Below are 13,598 nucleotides of genomic sequence, written 5' to 3'. Positions count from 1 at the left end.
ATGTCCTGTGCCCCCGCTCCTCTGGGCACCAGGTCAGCACTTCCTGGAGAGCACCATGGCTCTCAAGTGTTCCCTGCCTCGATGTTTCCTGTACATGGAGCATCCTGGTGTGCACGTGGGTCTCCCCTTGGCTGTGGGGGTCAGCTCCTGCAGAAGTCAGTGGGAATGGAAGGAGCTCAGTGTCAGAGTAATACACAGTCTTGCCTCTTGTTCCCACTGCAGCAATTAATAAATCATTTAACACAGATATTATAAGAACCTGATTGTTTTGCAGGCCAAGAGGAGAGGTTAGGAGACCTGAATTCTGTTTCAAAGAATGTTGACTGTTGCCTGTCACAAAGCTCTGGCAATTGTCAGTAAGTCTGTACAATGTTGTTTTTGGGGTTTTTTTCTCATTTTCTTCTCTTGAAATTTGCATGCATCTGATTTGACTTTGCTTTTGGCCTCTTGGGAGCTCTCAGCATGAAAAGTATTCCCAGAATCAGATCAGAACTCAGATCAATCTGTTGGAGATAAGGATGAGCAAGGAAACATGATCAGGAACCAGTGTGAAGGGCAGCTCTAAGAGAAACTGTAGGAATGGTGGGCAAAACTCATGGGTGGATGAGGAGTCTGTGATTGTAGAAGGACATTGGGAACAGGGTCTAGGACTGAATGATGGGTTGAATGAAGAAAACACAACTGAATTTTAAAAATTGGTGGATGAAACTTGAGGTAACAAGACGGGAGCTAGCAGGACAGCAGAAGCTGTAGACATGCCCTCCCCCAGAGCCATTAGATTCCCAGATTTCTGCTCTCAGTCAGTATGTGCTCAACACACTCTTATCTACAGATGGCAATTTGCCATTTCTATGAGTTAATTATGGTGTCTCAACAACCAGGATGGCTGTGTGGAATTTTAGTGATATCAAAGATGGAACATCACCTTCAAAATGAAAATATTTTTTGTCTGGATTGCTTTAAAAACAAAATAGAAGATCACATGCACACAAAACTCAGTTCAGAGGGAACAAAGTCACTCACTCAAAAAGTCAGGAGATGCTAGATAAAGAATGCTTGAAAAATCATAGTAGCCTCCCTTGAACGCGGTTTGTGGAATGGGTTTTTTAATGACACAATTATTTTTTCCTCAAAGATTGCTTAAGCTGTTTGTTGCAAGAGCTGGGAGATGTATAATTAAAGGCAGGAGATAACTGAAAGGAAAAAGATGGTCTTATCGTTAATGCAATGTGACCTCTGTAACACTGGACAAATTGCTTAAATGAAAATTTCCCCACATTATCTCTAAATGTTCATATCTCTGTTTCTGAGTATCCAGCTTGGTATCTGAACAGATTTGTAGAAATGCTGAGCACTCATAAGAGAAACTGAATTGAATAGGAGAAGTGCAGTGAGTACTTAATGCTCTGTAGAGCTGAATATTCTGAAATAGGAGATCTTTGGCTGCTAAACAGTGCACTCAAAATAGGAAACTCAACCAAATATTCCCTATCTATGAAGTGGAAAGACATCCTGTTTTGTTCTACTACATAATGGGAAGACAAGCTTATCACAGGCATGAAGCTCTTGAGTTCTTAAATGATAAACACACAGAGGTCTAACGTCAGAGGGAAGTCTGAGAAGCATACAAGGAGGGAGGCAAGGGACACACATGGATCATGGAAGTTAAAGTATGAAAAGCTATGCACCTACTGAGCACCCTCTACCCTGCACACTGAAAAAGGAAAGGGATTGTGGGGGAAAAAGTATGGCCAAATATTAACAGATGTCTGTTTATCTGAGAAAACTGTTTTAGAGGAAACGAGCAGTGACAAGACAAGAATGTGTTCAAAAACATTCTGTCAAGCCTATGCAAAAATGTGTTAAGGACCTATAAAACTGAGATAATGATACTTTTCCTTGCAAGAAAAGTGCTTGGAGAACTGCTGGTGAAATCTGCTAAGAGACTTATTGCATTTTTCTTTTCACAGGAACTATAAGATCTTACCAAGTGACTCCCAGATAACTCAAAGGATGAATCTGAAGACAATTTTAGTCAGTGGGAAGTTAGTTAATTTCAGGGGTTTTGGAGCAAAATCCATGAGCCATCAAACCCAGTTCAATTTTATGAAGTGGCTTGATGTCATGAACTGTACACCCTAGAGACAAAACCACAGAGTTGAGGTTATTAGGGTGACATAAGCCAGGATCTGGGTTTGGTTTATTTCTTAAACAAGTCGTGTCTTGGCAGCAACCCAGAAAAAAAGCAATATACATAAAAACAATAAGAGAAAGGATAGCATGTTCATAAAACAGCCACTGAAGCCTGTGAAATATAAGAGGGGGACAGCACTAAGTCTCCACAAAGGCATTGCCCAGCTGAACTAGCATAAAACAGTAGAACAAGACTTACCAAACTGCTTGAGGGTCACCTCAAGCTCATATCCCCACACATGCTGTAGAAGGAACTTAGTTGAAAGGGACAGGGATTTTTCACTTTTGTCAGTTATCCAGCAGGAGAAGTGAGCACCCGCTGAAGGCTCTTGCCAATGACAACCAGCAAATGGTAGCACTAAAAGTGCAAGGCAATGCAGTGAATGAGATCTGAGAAACACAGGCTGACAGTGAAAAATGCTGCAGATTTGAAGTGTGCCATAGTTCTCCAAGTTTATGAAAGCAGTACATCTGGGCAGCTCGCAGGGGAGACAGTGACAGGACACGTGTTTGTGATGTCACTGTGGAAAGACAGAAAGTGCAAGGTGCTACTTATCATTTAGAAATGGAGTCTTACTACGATAGTGAAGAAAAGAGAACCACATTACCCATTTTTGTCAAATTCCTGGGCCGATCCTGGTGCCAGATTTGCAGGCCCTGCTCTAAGTCAGCTGGACACATGTTCCCAATCAAAATATTCCCTAAGAGGCCAAGTACCCGAAAGCTTCTGCATCATTCTGGATCTTTTGTCACTGGCAAAAGATTCATTCCTCTGTGAATTCCCATGTGTAAGCTTTTATCTCACTTTGCATATGGCTTCTCTGAGCCCCACGGAAAAGGGCTCCATGTTCTGTAATGCTGCAAGTAACAAGGAGTTAGTGGCACTGCAGCTGGGCTGCAGCTCCTCTGTGCAGGTGAGGGCTTGATGCACTGGGTGTGCAGAGTCTCCAGGAGTAAAGAGACACCAAGTATTTTCTTGAGTAGGTTATGCTTAAAGCCTGCTTTGACGAGAGCATGAGCAATGAGGGATTCAGTGAATTTGCCTGAATTAAGAATTACCAAACACGTTTTTCTAGCAGGCCTCAAGACAAGAGCTCTAAGGTATAAGCACTTTTATTCTGCTGTTATGTCTTTGGAAGAGGAATCCCCTTTTCTCTAGATAACATCTTGCACCATAGTGTTCTGATCTGATTAGAAAACCTTCACATTGGTGTGTTGCAAGTAATAACGGTAATATTTATTTTCATTTTCCTCTTGGTTCAGTCCTGAGGTGGTCAGAAAAAACAGAAATGGAAATATTCAACTACATGTCGTCTATGAATTCTTCCTTACCTTGAGTTTGTGCCTTTCCCTGTCACATTAGTAGCTGATTTGTTATGTATGCACAAATGCCAAACTTTTAAGTGGGAATGAACTTGTGTTTAATATTGTAAAATATTAAATTTTTAATAAAATCCTTACAGGAGGATTTTAAGGGCAAGGACCTTTTCTTTAATTGGCACATAAATATAATGTAATTCTGTGATAAGGAACATAGATATATTTGGATGACATAAATCAAAACACTCAGTGTTTGTACCACAAGAGGGATGATATGCCTTATGCAATGGAAAATCATGACTCTCAAGTCTTCTGGAATTACAAACCCACAGCTCTAATCAAAATCTTTTGGCTTTTCCTGTTAATACTTAAACATTACAATACATGCGAGAAAGAGACATTGAGACTCAGCAAAATAAGTTAATTTTTCTGCAATGTCAATTCATGTTCCTTTCTTAAGGCATGTTGTGTGGAAAAAGCACAGCTGACTTCTGATACAGTTTCGCTTTTGTAATTGTATTTACATACTGTAGTAAGATGCCCTTTTACATTTCCTTCTTTTCAAATCTGTTCATTGTTTTTTGCTTATCATGTTGACAATACTACCACAAGGTGCATTTGATTTATAATTGCATTTTGGCAGACAAATTTGTTAACAAAAACATCCCATTTATTTTCCCAGATTGCTAGTAAAAATATTTTAAATAATTTTAAAAATCCATTTGACCTTTCACTTTTGAAGTGTTGTGGAGTTCTGAGGAATTTCACCGAGTGTATGAGTAAGACAGCTTCCTTCCTTTGGAGTAATTTTATGTTTTATGTAATAAGAAATGCAGGGACAAGAAATGTTCTTTGTTTACAAACAACAGACTCCCATTCAAGTGTTGAACAACAGTTATTATTAATTATTTACATTGTTATAGCTCTGCAGAGACACCAGCATGGAGCATGGCTCTATTTCTCTAGCTGCTATACAAACATAGATGAAAAAATGATTGTGACTATTTCATGTGCCCAATATGCTAAGTTGCTTAAGGTAACAATGATTTGTCTATAAAAAGCAGGAAAAGGCTTGGATTAATCCAAACAAAAAAGCCTAATTGTACTGCTAAAATAATTTGTGGTAAGGAAAAGGGAAACACAACTAGAAAAGAATGTGCTGCACTAACCTCACATCTGTTTATTTCCAAGAGAGGGATCAGCTATTCAAACCTTCAGAAGGACCATTAAAAAAACAAGACTGAGGAAGAATTAAGAGGGTCATGAAAGGAAAGTGAGGCATTTTTTAATGGCTACTTCCCTCATCACCTGTGTGCTGAATTACACCAGGGCACTGCTGGAGCAGATCCAGCTCTGGAGGAAGCCCCTGGTGACTCTTGGCTTTTGCCAGCTTTGGCCCAAACCCAAAGAAGCGCTGAGTTCCCGTTCAGTGAATCACTGGATCATAGAATGTCCTGAGCTGGAAGGGACCCACAAGGATCATCAAAGTCCAACTTCTGGCCCTGCACAGGACACCCCAAGAGTTACACCATGTTCCTGAGAACATTGTCCAAACACTTCTTGAACTCTGCCAGGATTGGTGCTGTCACCACGGCCCTGGGGAGCCTGTTTCAGTGCCCAACTGTTCTCTGGGTGAAGAACTTTTCCTGATACCAAACCTAAACCTTCCTGGACACAGTTCCATGCCATTCCCTCAGTTCCTGTCAGCAATCACCAGAGAGGAGAGATCAGTGCCTGTCCTGTGGCACTTTCTACTGGCTCTTTTTTCTCTCCTATATATTTTTTCTGCATCTTTCACTTTTTGGCTTTTTTTAAAGTAAGGGTTTTGATTAGCCAGCCAGGATCCCAGGCCTTGTTGCTGACATTAAGCAGAGCTGAATGATCCTGCATTCAAAATCCCAAATTGTGTTTAAATTTTTAAAACCTGACGTGAATACACTGTAGATTCACTCATCCTATCAAATTTAAAAAAAAAAAACTAACAAAAAACAGTGATGCAGGAATCTACAATCTAGCAGTATTGCACTTATCTAAACTTATAAAAAGACTATTGTACATTCTAATTTTGGACCCAGAACTATTTGAAAGTGTTTCTATTATTGATAAAACCAGCATTAGAAGGTGTTAATCCCTAAGAAGTCACAGGTTTAAAAGATGGGTGTAGGAAATCTGTGGCATACCAGGACACTGAAGTCTGCAAAACTATAGGCTAGCATTATCATTACTGGATTACATTTCTTTCTCCTAGCACATTGCTGTTTCCAGTAGATTTGATTCATTATTGTTTCTTCATTTTCAGTAAAATGCCAGTTTCTGGGACAGCCAACAAAATATACTGGGTTCCACTGAATTCTCCAGAAACAACAGCCCCCAGAAAGCCCCACTCCCTTCAGAATGTCTATTGAAGATGGGAATTGTGTGTCAGAAAACAGTCAGGGATGCCTTTTTCTGTATGCCTGCTAAAAGATACTTACTGTGCCAGAATCTACAGAAGGCTGTTTTCCCCTACAGAGTTTTTCTGAGGAAAAAATTGCTTCCTTTCTCTCTAAGAGAGTTGTTTCCATCAAGCTTTTGGAGAAGCAATCTCTGCTAGAAGGCATGATCATGATCATAAAGGCATCTCAGCACTGCAGTTCATGTATGAGAATTGGAGGGAGCAGCCCTTGTCATTTAATCTGATTCACAGGGGGCTGAGAAAGAAACAGGCAGAAGCAGTGTCTGCTCAATTTGTCAACAGGAAATCTGACCAAAAACTGTACAGTTCTAGTCTGGTTTAGGTGAAGAGCTGAGCTTTTGATATAACTGTTTTAATTAAAAATGCTTCTGGTCAATGGTGCTTGTTCTCTGCAGAGAAATGCAGCTGAAGCAGTGATAATAATCCTATATTACAATTTTGTAACATTACTGGGGCTTTCATATATTTACTCTGATTGCCTTATACTGTTCTTTTTAGGCTGTGTTATCCCTTCATAGTGCTGTGGACTGCTGTGATGCACCATTTCCCTGTACAAATAAAGTGGAAGAGGAGGGCATGTTGATCTACTTATTTATTACAGAGAACCTAACCTACAGTGAAGAATATAATTTTACAATACCTGGACTGCAGTTCCCAGGAGGCAGAGCAGCTATGTTTAGGAATCAAAATATTTTTCTTTTTTCCCTGCCATTTCAGGCTATTCTGTACAAAACAAGGTCTCCTTAACTGCCCATTTTCCAGGCAGTGCTAACCAAGGATTCACAATGACATAGTAGAGGAGACCTACTTAAGGAAAAAAAAGAAACCTAGACTTTTTTTCATATTTCATCATCTTCTAATGAGTTTATTTTCTTTTATGTGAGGTACTTAGGCTTATTCTTCAGAAAAATTGGAAGTTAATAATGATCAATCTACATTTACCCTGCTCATAACTGTAGAGGTTATGATGCATGGCATAATTGCAGTGTACTGAATGTTTCCCTTCTACAGCTGGCTGCAGAGATTGTAATAGCCTGTTACTCATTTCTAGATGAAGGAGTTCCTCCTTCAGTTTAGGAATTTGTGCTTCTGCTGCTGAAATTTCTGAGCTTGATCCTGACTGGTAGCTGTAGACAGCTGCATTTAATTATCATACAAACAACATTTGTTTATCATTCTCCATTCAAAACAACCCAAATACACCTGACAACAGTACAGTATCAAATAAGCCAAAGATGCTCTTGGAAAGGAAGTTTTCCTTAATGCTCTTATTTACAGCTACTAGTTTATCACATGCTTTAAGTGTTCTTGTTTCTCTGTTTCATTTCTCTTTCCCTCAAAGACAATAAAGAAACAGAGAAGACCCAAGGTTAGATCTGGCATAACTCCAATACCAGTTTGCCTCATATTCACCAATTAATTATTTATCTATTTTCCCAAGAAAGACAAACAACATGCAAACAAAATCACGATGTATTATGTGTACTTACAAGCAAGTGAAACACAACTAAGATAAAAGAAAGAATTGAAAATTTAAATTATTCTTGAGGAAACGACACCAGGGATGAAGTGAAATTTCATGAATGCATTCAAGTACTTTGGCCCAAATCCATGCCAGCTATTAATCCACAGCTCACAGATGAATTTGTCAATGTTATTTGAAAAGAGAACAAGACCTGAACTGGAGCTGTTACAATGAGCTGACAACCTCGGCACAGAGCACAATGTGGTGGATTAAAGCAGAGAAAACACATTTAACTAGAGAGCTGTCGCCAAAGAGTGAGGATGAGCTGGTGGCTATGGCTTTAGTGATGACGGGGAAGGTCTGGATTCACGGCTTGTGACATGAAAATCTCCCTCCCTCTGTGGGTCTGTTCTCTGAGTAAAATAAGTCAATTTTTACCATTCTGCCCCACATAAACCTTCAGTGAAGACATGATGTGCCACCATTTGAGACCATACCTGGGCTTTGGAGAGCAAAACCCATGCACCTCTTCTGCGTGAAGGACAATCCCAGCATTCTCCTCAGGTATCTCAGCCAAAACGCGGCTAAATTGCTAAATTTTGAAGGGAAGGACGTAGAGATGCTGTTGTCTGTGCTGGCCCACAGACGGGATGAGCAGACCCGGCCGGAGATGCCTCACAAGAGGAATCGCCCCTCAGGCGGAGTCCCCCCTCAGGGGGAGTCCCCCCTCAGGGGGAGTCTCCCCTCGGGAGGGGTCGCCTCTCGGGAGGGGTCCCCTGGGAGGCAGCGCAGTCCGGCCCCGGACCCTCGGGCGCTCCCCGGGCGATGCCGCTCCCCGGACAGCCGTACTGGCATTCCCCTTTCCTGGGGGCCCGTGTGGTGCCCCGACGATCACAGGCAGGCGGAGCCGGGTCCCGCTGCCATCTCAGGAGCTCTCCGGTGGCTGGCACCCTGGAGGAGGTGAGGCTGGAGGCACGGCGTCTGTCATCTTTGGGGGGATGGCAGATAATGGTGTTCAGTGCTCCACATGCTATTTTAGAAGTGATTTAGAGAACCTGTGAAAGGGTCTCCTGGGTTTTTTGGGGGAAGCTTTAGACTGTCCCTCCTGAATGCAGCAGGAGGTCTCCGGGTGGCCATCGGGTCCCTGTCACCGCTTGCCTGACCCAGAGGTGTTTTCATCAGTTGTGAAGGGACAGAGTGGTTTTGGGAAGTGCTGCTGGGAGGTCTGAAGGGAGCACCCAGAGGTGCTGAGGGCAGGGCGGCCTCTGGGAATGTCCCCCTCAGGGCAGCCCTCAGCGCTGAGGGAGCTGCCAGCTGGTGGGGGCTGGGGCGTGTTACTCGTATTAGGCTTCTCTGTGAATTCATAACAAATATTTGGGGAAAGGAAGGAAAAGAGAAACTTTGTTTTGCTGCTTCAGGGGGAAGCCGTTAGAACTGGCAGCTCCCTGGCTTCTGGAGGTGGCAGGACATCCCTTTCCAAGGATCAGAGCAGTGGGGGATGCGGGGCAGCTCCAGCTCCAGGCACTGAGATCCCTGGGCACAGGGACACTGAGATCCCTGGGCACAGGGACACTGAGATCCCTGGGCACAGGGATCAGCTCAATAGGACCCATGGATAGAGCTGTGGGGAGCAGGAGACCATGCTCTGTCATCCTCATGGGCAAGAACTGAGGGCTCCAGGGCTGGTCAGGGCATCCAGGTCTAAAAGTGCACCCAGGGCCCTGGCAATGGGCTGGAAGCTACTGCACAACTGAGTGAGAAATTAAACTAAACAGCAGAGAATTCTGCAAAAGGAAGCATCTGATAAAAATAAGCACTTTTGCTGAGCATGGAACATACTGTCACAGGAAGCCACTGATGCCAATACCTTAAAAAGATTGAAGAGGGTTTGGTCAGTTATGTTTTAGTAAGATTGCCCAGCTTTGGCATTATTTATGTCAGATTTCAGAGAGATTTGAAAGCATGTGCTCCAGAGAAGTATTGAGTCTCTCAAGAGATTAACTTGAGATTTAAAGCAGGAAAAAAAAGTACCAGATTATGTCACTGCTGCCCTCTTAGACTACAATTAGAGGGGATACTGATCTGAACAGATTGCCAAGTTGATAACATATGACAATTCCTATACTCTAGGCTGAGTGCAGCCCTGGAAAACAACAGGGGAAGTGAAAGGGACGTGACTTTGGATTTTGCAAGGCCTATGCCAACTTATCTCCTGGCAATGGAAAGCATATCTGACCTGAGCATCTTTCAATCAGTGAGGTTCCATCCTTCAGAAAGGAGGAATAGCTGACAAAAATGTTATTGCTTCCACAAATTAATTCAAGTTTTCTGCTCTTTCATCTAGTACATAGTGCTTTGTTCTCTCTCTCCTGCCCTGCCTTTTTATTTTTGTATGCACAGGAGACAGGAATCCTCCATCACTTAGGTAATCTCTTGTATTTACAAAACCAATCTGGTCTTGTAACATTTCTGATGACACATGAAAAATCACCTCTGGATGTGCCACTGTATCAGCACAGCGAAGAATAAGCAGGACATGGAATCCTTTGGCAACTCCCATATCAGTTTAGAGACGTTATAAAATGGGAATATAGGAAGAAGGGTGCCATTCATACCAGCTGTCCTGCTGCCATTCCCAGTTTGGCAGTAATATGGGGTTCTTCAAAATATACAGACCACAAATTGACCTTAAAGAATTCCTGGGTGAGCCTTAATGTGAAATTTGCCTTAGTTGTATCAAGCTTTTCCCATGAAGCATGCATCTGTGTAAAAGGTAATAAATTAGAAACATATTTCTTTATATACTTCAAACTGCACATAGCAAAATGCCGTAGCACTCTGGGAGCTGTTGGGATCCTTTGCCTGCCACCAAAGTGCAGTCACTCCTTGGCTGCAAAGCAGCAGTTGCTGCAAGATCCACTAATGAACAGTTGAACATTGTGTGGGAAGAATATTATCTCTTGCTGAAACCACATGGCAAATGTGAGCAGCAATGCATGAATTTACTGGTTTTTCAAATACTGTATCATCACAATCTGCACCTTTCATGGATTCTGTTTTTCTTTCCAGTGTCACAGCCTTTTCCTCAATACTTTCTAACATACACTGGAGTTGCCATAAAAATAGTTAAGCAAAATTAGAGTGACTATTGGCAACAATATGAAACTGAGCTTCCTTCAACAGGAGGTGTGCATCTGCTTTGCTGCACCCTGTCATTCAGCATTCTCTTGGCAGAAGTGTTAGGAATTTACACTTGTTACTGGGTGCTTTTTTTCTGTTGCATGCAGACATATAATCTTCTCTCCGGGTCACTCAGTGTGTTGATTCTCTCCTCTTGTTTGTTGCCCTCTTGTTTTCAGCAGCAGCTGAAAGTTTGCTTATAGCTGGATTTTTGCCAGAGATACCTGATATAGAACAGCTCAAAGAAATATTCTGATTTCAGAGTCTAGCTGGTCAAAAAAAAAAAAAAACAACCCAAAACCAAACCAAACAAACTAAAAACCAAACCCAAAATAAAACCACTAAACTTCAGGACAAGGGGGAAAAAAACCCAAAAACCCCAAAAACAAACTGAAAAAGCTTTTGGAAATCTTAAATGAATTGACCTGAGCTCCAAGCAGCAGCAAAACATCAGAGCCCTGAAACTGACAGACGTTTTAGTACTCTGGCACAAGTGGTCTTAGTGGAAGGGAGTTTGAGACCTGCTGCATTTGCTGATTGCCTGGAAACTGAACTGCTAAATACTTAAATACCTATGCAAAGATCTTGCCTGGCTTCTTCTTGCTGTTCAGAGTTAGGGATGGAACACGGGTGAAAATCTGGATAAAATTGAATTTGAACTCTCATAAAATGTGTCTGGCTCTGTCAAAAGATGTGATTATTCAGACCTAGCTTTCAGACCTGGGAGCTGAGAGAACCTGAATTCTAAAATTGTTATTGAGGCTCATGAACTGATCTCCTCTGAGTAAGTAGCAGTGGGTGTGAAGCAGGACATGCAGTGAGGTAGAGGATGGTGCTTCAGTGCTGACCACTGCACCTCATGAACCCCCAGTGCCATCATTTGCAGCAATGTGGCACCCATTTCCAAAGCATGTTTCAAATCATGCAGTGGGAAATTATTGATGCTTAGGCTGGCTAATCTTTTCTCTTGTTATGTCAGGAGCAAATGACAGTTTGAAGTGAGTACTGCTGCTTCAGCTCAGCATCTGATGCCTTTGCTTACCTGCTGCAGTGTTCCTAGGCAGTGATTAATGGCAGCTCTTGAGCCAGAGCCTGTAACTGTGATGAGCATTAACAGGTAAGCCTACAAACAATAAAGGAAAAAGCTCCTGAGGGAGGCAAAGGTACTGACTGGCATCTCAGTCTGACTGCTTATATATTGGTCCCAGTCAGACTGTTCAGAAGTTGCTACATTTCATACAAAGCATCTTAAGTGTCTAAAGATATTTATTCACTAGAGTAATGTTTATAGCCAAATCTGGCCCCTTCAGAAACGGGTGGATAATTTCTCTGGTTTAATCTGACCCAGGCTGAGAACTCATATTGGAATGCTACTTCTGTGGCAAAATCAAAAATGCCAGCAGTATGGTTCTATGTAGAAACAAGGAGATGCAGAAATGCCTGCAATATTAAAAAAGATGGTGGAAGCTCCCTGTTTTATACTCAAGGATGTACGAGTAAAAATACCTCAGATCATTATGCATTTGAGCACATGCCTGTCTAAGCAAGTGCTTGAATATCACCGTCCTTCCCTGAACTTTAATGGGACTTTGGGCATCTGTTCAAGGATAAATCTATATTTGTGCTCCTAGTACACCTGAGATGGGTTTGCTTATGACTTTTTTGCTTTGCAAGATCAGGGTTTATAACCCTGTAAGTTGATTTCTATCCTAGTCTGTTTAAATATTTCAAACACATACACAAAAATAAACCTAATCTTCTGCCAATATTCCACCTCTCTGGTCTCATGACATCCAGGAAACAAACCACTGATCTTTCCAATGATCTGACTTACAAATCTAGTTTTAGAAGGCACCGGCAGCTAATCATTCTGCAGCTGGAATACCTACATTACTGCATCTCTGTTGCATGTGACTAGCTTGGAAAATGAAGTTAAACTTGTACAATAGAAGTAATTTAATACATGATTTAGAACTTTAACCATCTTACTACAAATTAATTTGCATGCCTACAACCCTTTACTTGTATGAGTAACCCTATGTGTTTTGATGAGGAAGGAATATTATGAGCCTGTTGACTGTAGAAATGATTGTATCATAGATCCATGATAATATTTACATAAAATGTAGCAGTTCCACTCATTGTTCAGGGCAGAACAGTTTCTATCTTTTGTCTTTTCTTCCTTCATTACCACTGCTGAATCTCACATTTTTGACGAAAAGGAGAGCAGAGTCAAGGTTTGTATATTTCATCATGTTACAATAATCTGAATATAATATGTAGGCAATCTAATAATTGATCACACTTAACCTGATTATATACCAAATCAAATCAGAGCTAAGATTTAGTTAGGTCACTGCTATAATAAGCCATTTCTCTTGACCCCTGACAAGACTTGAGCATCTTTTAGGGCTGGTGGAAAAGATATCTTATGGAACTGCATTTTATGAGATGCTTTCGTAGAAAACTTTAGGTTGGAAGGCACATCTGGAGTTCTGTATACCAAGCTTCTGCTCAAATCAGGACTAGCTTCAAAATCAGATCAAATTGCTCCAAGCCTTGAGAAGTTTTCAAAATCTCCTGGGGTGATGACTGAGCAGCCCCTTTGGGCCCCTGTTTCAGTGATGCTCTAGTCCCACTGAGATGATTGTTTTCGCTTTCCAATTAGTATTTCCCTCATTGCAGCTTGTGGCTGTTGCCTTTTGTTCTTTTGTTGTGCCCCCCTGAGAAATGTCTATGTTTGTCTTTTCCAGTGGATTAAGGTAGTGGAAGACTGTAGCTACATCCTGTCTTGCTCTTCTTGTTTCCAGCCTAAGCAAGGCAGTGGCCTCTGCCTCTCTTTGTACCTCAGGTGCTGTGGTTCCCTTTTTGCCTGAGCAGCCCTTCCCTGGAGTGTCTCCAGGCTGTTGTTGTGTGAGCCCCAGGCTGCAGCTGTGGGGCTGTTTGCTCAGCCCTCAGGCTGGCCCAGCACACAGGGCACCTGTG

The 13,598-nt window shown here is 41.9% G+C and overlaps 1 protein-coding gene across 1 annotated transcript in view; it reads right to left on the bottom strand.

Moving 5' to 3' along the window:
- Nucleotides 1-8,073, bottom strand: part of PDIA5 (protein disulfide isomerase family A member 5) — a 112,244-nt gene extending 104,171 nt beyond the window's left edge. The window contains exon 1 of the mRNA XM_064435017.1: nucleotides 7,931-8,073. The gene's annotated coding sequence lies outside the window, so the exon portion shown is untranslated. The remainder of the gene's footprint in view (nucleotides 1-7,930) is intronic.
- Between the last annotated feature and the right edge of the window lie 5,525 nt (nucleotides 8,074-13,598).

The sequence above is a fragment of the Passer domesticus genome, chromosome 10 (genome assembly GCF_036417665.1).
Source record: "Passer domesticus isolate bPasDom1 chromosome 10, bPasDom1.hap1, whole genome shotgun sequence".
In the NCBI taxonomy this organism is placed as follows: Eukaryota; Metazoa; Chordata; class Aves; order Passeriformes; family Passeridae; genus Passer; species Passer domesticus.
Note: the sequence above shows the minus strand (reverse complement) of the source record. Positions and strands in the feature narration are given on the sequence as shown.